The sequence below is a fragment of the Balearica regulorum genome, chromosome 3 (assembly GCF_011004875.1).
Source record: "Balearica regulorum gibbericeps isolate bBalReg1 chromosome 3, bBalReg1.pri, whole genome shotgun sequence".
NCBI classification, from domain to species: Eukaryota; Metazoa; Chordata; class Aves; order Gruiformes; family Gruidae; genus Balearica; species Balearica regulorum.
Window position 1 is genome coordinate 125,806,728 of NC_046186.1, and position 5,740 is coordinate 125,812,467.

Sequence of the window (5,740 nt, forward strand, 5' to 3'; positions counted from 1 at the left end):
TCAAAGAGCAAATAACAGCAGCGAACATATCTCCGCAGAGCAGTTGCGCGGATCCATTTCCGACTGTCGGTGTCAACGCATGGAAATAGTAATTAACATGTTGAATTTAATGTTTAAATTTTAATAAATTTAAATGTCATAAAATGCTTTTATTAAACGTTACAGTTCCTTGAAACCTATTATTACTGGTTTCTGAAGCATAAACAGAGAACGCATTGTCTTACTGAAGAAGGCGGGCTTTGCTGTCGACAGGACAGGTGAAATGAGTTTCTCCACCAAGAACTTGTTAACACAGAAGCCAACGATAATGGCTGATTAAAGAAAAAACCTTAAGAACAAGAGTACAGCATTTAAAACTATATAATGTTTATTAAGAATGTAAGGGCCTTATCCAAAGCCTATTGACATAATTGAAAAGTCTCCAGTCATGTCATCGGCAATGAATTTTGAATTAATCCTGGATAATTCAGAGACAAGCACATGCCATTGTTTACGGCTCCGTGTGGTTAATGAGCGCCAGAAATGCCGTGGCACGGGAGGGGGCCAGTTGAGAGACGGTTTCCCGGAAAGCGTCCCTCCTCTCCTGCCGCCTCCACGTGCTTTTCGAGTCTCCCACGCGATGCCCCCAGACCAGGAGGGGTCAGGGACGACCTGACCTGGGCTTTTCCAAGGCCCAGGCTCTGGAGAGCGTGTCCGGGAGATGTCGGCTCTCTGCTTTCCCAGTAATTCAAAGTGGCTCCTGTTTCCAAGGCGTGGACGCGAGGAATTAACCAGTCTCCGTTTAAGCGCCCGCTGTTGTCTGAAGAGGAAAGAGGAGACTGACGGTGGTGTTGAGTTTCCCGGTCCCTGGAGAAAGGAGAACTGAATTTAGGTTTTCCGAGACAAGAGGCTGAATTTGAAGGAGACCGCTCAGAGCACAGCGTCCAAAGGCCCGATTCCCGTCTCCTCTGAAACCGCCTGTGCCTTACGCCCCGGAGCGCCCTGCGCAACCGCCGCTTCGATTTCTGCCGCTCAATCCGAAAGGGTTCGGATGTATTTCTGGGCAGGACAGGCTATTTTGGATCATTACGGACCGTCTCTTTTGGGCCTGCAGTAACCAAAGGGAAGGCAGGAAGGAGATGACAGCTCACAAGCGCGTAGCCACCAAAGTGGAGATTTTGCACCCCAACATTTTCCTAGCCACAAAAGCGTCCCACCTCGCCTTCAGCGTGCGGTCCTTTGCACCAAGTCAAGATCATGCCATGTTTTTGCCAGGATCCTCTTTCTGGAGGACAGCAGCTCCGCGGCCACGTTATTCCCAGTTCCCCACCCACCGTCCGTTCCCCATCTCCAGCAAGCCGGGCAGCGCAGCCACGGCTTGGCCGGTCACCTCCCTCCTCCTCCATCTTAACGCCTGCTGCTGCTTCAAGGGACAGAGCTCTGTCAGGCTCTTTCGTTAGTATTTTAACAAATGAGTGCATCGGTCTCGTGTGCTGACTGAAACACTGGAAAAGTTTTTCTTCTGCAAGTCATGAAAAATTAAAGAGAAAACACAAAATAACCGGGACATTCTTTTAACTGAATTAGATAACGCTTTCCTTTTAGCCCCACATTTTATAGCGATCTGTTTTGAAGAGTCGCTTTCTGCGTTGACGGGGACGAGGCATTTAGACAAGGTAAAAAGCCGGGAAGATCCAAAACCCCAGACTCAAAGGGAGAGCGTCTGGCCTATTGTCTGGTTTGATTAATGAAGCCTTTTGCATAGCGAGATAATACGATGTTTACCGAGCAGGGAATGCTGCCGCGCAGCAGAAATATCACAAGTATGAATAATATTCAATATGATAATGACATCAATAAGCTAATCTATGTATTACTGGATTCTGCTCAAAAATGCCTCAAATGATATTTGTTTATTTCATAATTGTCAGCCACTTTGATGCACTTGTCGTCAGGTTCAACAAGTGCTCCAAGCTACAAGGGCTTGAAACAAAGGGAAGCACTTGGGCGAGCCTCGCCGTTTAGTGCCGTTTGGGGCAAGGGGAACGAGATCCGGGGCCGCGCGGGTAGCGAGGCGCTGCTCTTTAGGCAGGCTTTGACAAACACCGGCTCTCTTGAGAATCCCCCGCTACCGTGAACCAAAATATTTAAACTCCGTTAAAGACCTTTTCATTTCAGCACGAATGTTTGCAAGTCAAACAAAAGCGAGCAAAACCAGCATAGGTGGAAAATAAACGCGTTCCCCCCCGAGCTAGAATTATGCGTACACCTGAACTGATTTCGGGTCACCGTTTGGTTGCTGTCTCCATTTTATTTTTACTTCTGCCTGAGGTCTGGAGCCGGAGGCGCGGACCGTACAAGGTGCCGGAGACGCTGGCCTGTTTTTCAGCGGAGCGCTAGCTGCGGAGCCAGGCCGGGTCTCACGTGGGGCAACAGCTATTTGCTGCTTCTCTGAATTCTCTGTTGCTTTGAAATCCAGTTCCAAGCAGACAGGGTATTTTTCACTTCCTGTCCCAAACTGCCGTGCTGGTTTTCTGTGATTTATTATTAAGCATTTTCCCCTCCGTCCTGTGCAGAAGATTGTTCTGGTGATGAATGAAAGGATCCACACGTATAAACCATCCACTTGCTCGCAAAGCAGGAGAACAAGTATAAGAGCATTAAATTAATTAAACTGTGTCTGCTTCGAGCTCGGCATCGCTGGGCCTTGCCCTCTACCCTCCATTTAGTACATGCAATGGTAAATAATTGTGCCAAATATAAAACCGAACCTGAAGCAGAAGCTTCAGAAAAAGGCTTGAGAAAAGATGGAAAATATCCCAACGGTGCACATATAGATAGCGCTCGGAAATTCGATTCGTGTCTGCTGTCGGGGAAACCGCGACGTCGGTCGGGCGAGCGGGGGGATCGGTGACGGGCCACGGTCGGGGCTGGGTACCGGCAGCACACGGAGCCCCAAGCCGGGGGGTCGGCCTGAGGGGTGCCCCGTTTCCATCGGGGGGGGGGACCAGCCCCGGGGGGTCCTCAGCACCTCAACGCGACCCTCAGCCTTCGGCTCCTGCCCCCCCCGTGCCCCGGGAAACATCGGCTCCTGCCCCCCCGGAGCGGCACAGACAGTTGCAACCATCCAGTGCACTTTTTAACGAGCAAGCCTTTATTCTCGCTCAATTAATACACTCCGCTCCCCTTATTTTTTTTTTTTTTTTTTTTTTTTGGCAGAAGCGCATTTATTCGCCGCGCTGCCAGCCCGCCCGGCGCTGCCGTGAACGCCCGACCCTTTAACAGCAATTAGGCAGCAATTAGCCGAAGGCCAGCGCGGAATCTGGGCTCGCCGCTCCGCGCCCCGCCCCGGGGCCACACCGGAGCCCCCCACCCCCCCGCCAGCCTGGGCGAGGGGCTGAAAAAGAAAGAAATAAGGGGGGGGGGGAAGAAAAAGAAGGGAGAAAAAAAAAAAGCAAGCAAGCAAAGAGCCCCCCAGGTGCCAGCAAGCAGCCGAAGGAGAGCCCCCCTCAGCCGAGGGGCGACGCGCCGGTGTCATTTTGGGGAGCTGGAGCAGAACTCCCGGTCGCACCTCGGCTCCACGCAGCCGGGAGCGTTCAGTCCCTGCCGCCGCAGCGGCCCTTACCGAAAAACGGCGAGCCGAGCCGCCGGGTGCCACCGGAGCGACCGAGCCGTGCCCGCCGAGCCCCGGCCGGGCGTGCGGAGCTCCTGCCCCGGGAGCGCGGCTGCCGCGGCCGGAGCGGACCCAGGTAGGTCCCGCTTGCTTTGCCTCTTCCCCCTGCTTACCGCCTTCCTTTCTCTTTTTTTTTCCCCCGTCGTTTCCCCCGGGTGATTTAATTCTGGTGATTTTATCATTTCGGCAGCGCGGGCACGTAACAGCCAGCGAAAGGGACGCCCGCTCCCGTTCAAAAATCAGGGCGTTTCACAAAAGTAAGGTGCAGCGGCATTCCGGGAGAGCGTTGCCAAACGCCGCACCGATTTTGGGCTAATTCCCGCCGCTTTTCCAGCCTCACGGGACGGATGGGACCGACAATAACCGTCAATAACTGAAGGCAGCGGCTTACGCGACCCGACGGCGGGACGGGAGACCGGCCGTGTGCCCGCGGGGCTTGAAACTCGGGTGGGTGCGAGGGCAGCGGGGGGGGGGGGGGGGTCAGAGCACCCCGAAAGCCGCACCGCGGGGTGCGGGGGAGGAACGCCCGACAGGCTGGGGGAAAACGACGGAGAATCGGGCTGTTCGGAAAGCGGCTGGGATTTCCTTTCCCCGAGCGCATCCGAGGGGGACGGCGGCTCCTGGGGTCCCCAAAGCCTCCCCGCAGCCCTGCCAGCTCCTGCCTGCCCCCCCGCTCAGCCCCTCCGGGAAGCAAAGCAGCAGCCGGGCGGTGTCTCTCGGGGCGCACCCCGCGAAGGGCCGGGGCAGTGCGGCACCCCCAGCCCGGGGCGGGGGGGGGGGAGCTTGGGGGGGGCTTCCCCCGCAGACCGCCCCGTTCCCCCGGCCGCGCTCCTTACCTGGGCTCCGGCTCCTCCGCACCGAGATGCCGCCGGCGAGGACGGTGCGAGCCCGCACGGCAGGAACCAGCCCCGGGCTGCTCCGGTCGTACCCGGCACCCCACGGCTCCGCCGGGGCAGGGGAAACCGGCGATAAGCACAGGGAGTGAGGGTTCTCCCGAAGCACCTCCTGCACGGCCCGTGTTGGGGATCCTTCAGCCCGGCTCTGGCCTCGGGACCCCCCTTGTCCCTCCCCTGGGGGGGGACGGGAGAGCCCGTCCTTGCTCCCGATGGATTTCAGCCCGGCGCTGGGGGCGTTTAGGCCAGGATTGGGGTATAATGGCAATACCATCAGGAGACAATTACCTTTTCAGAGCATTCACTTCTCCTCCCAGACACTGTTATTTGAGAAATAGGATCATTTGATTTCATATTGCACTAAATAATACCCAGCCGTCTCAAATTGCCAGCTTCTTAAAAGCCACCCATTGGAATAAATTGCAGAGCGGCTCTTTTGGCTCTGGGTTTTTTTTTTTTTGGTGGGTTTTTTTTTGTTTTTTTCCCCTCTTTTCCTTCCCCCCCCCCCTTCTCCTTTGCAGAACAATGTGACGAGAACCGGGAATAAGTCGGGAAGAGGGCGGCGGGGGCCCGGACCGGCGGGCAGGCAAGGCTCAGCAAAGCGCCGGCTCCCTTCATCGGCGCCTCAGCCACTAAGCCCGACCTGCGCGGGTTTTGCTCGTCTCTTTCTCTCCCCCCCCCTTTTTTTTTTTTTCCTCTCTTTTTTTTTTTTCCCCCCTCCTCTTTTAAAGCACGCTTTCCCGCCTGGGTCCCGCGGATGCCAAGGTGCGATGTGCCTTTAAGGCCGTCCGTGCGCGCCTGCTAATCTGGTCATCACAGGCTTCATTAGATCGGTATTAATGTCAGCCGCGGATTACTAATTAGATTTGCGGGATAAATGAAATTACCCGAGTGGGCTGCGTGGGAGGGGGAGCGGAGTCTCCCGGCGCTTCCCGGGATTTACGGGAGGGGAAAAAAAAAAAAAAAAAGAAAAAAAATTCCTTTTATTCCCCCTCTGTTTTATTTTTACCCCTTGCCCCCCCCCCCCCCCCCCCCAGGCCGCCCCCGAGCCCCCCATCCCCGCGGCGGGGCTGGGACTCGCCTCCTAATCGTGTTCTCCTCCGACAGACACTAATCAAGTAATTTCCCAATCCCAGCCCCATCAAATTGCTCTTTAGCTGTTGAACTGTGGAGTTTTGCTCCTCTTTTCTCATGC

At 55.3% G+C, this 5,740-nt stretch overlaps 1 long non-coding RNA gene across 1 annotated transcript; it reads right to left on the minus strand.

The window, feature by feature from the left end:
- Positions 1–349: 349 nt before the first annotated feature.
- On the minus strand, positions 350–4,969 carry LOC142601351 (uncharacterized). The gene is made up of 3 exons (XR_012834951.1): positions 4,834–4,969; positions 4,489–4,594; positions 350–846 (listed from the first exon to the last, which is right to left on the minus strand). It is a non-coding gene; the product is annotated as an uncharacterized LOC142601351 (long non-coding RNA).
- Between the last annotated feature and the right edge of the window lie 771 nt (positions 4,970–5,740).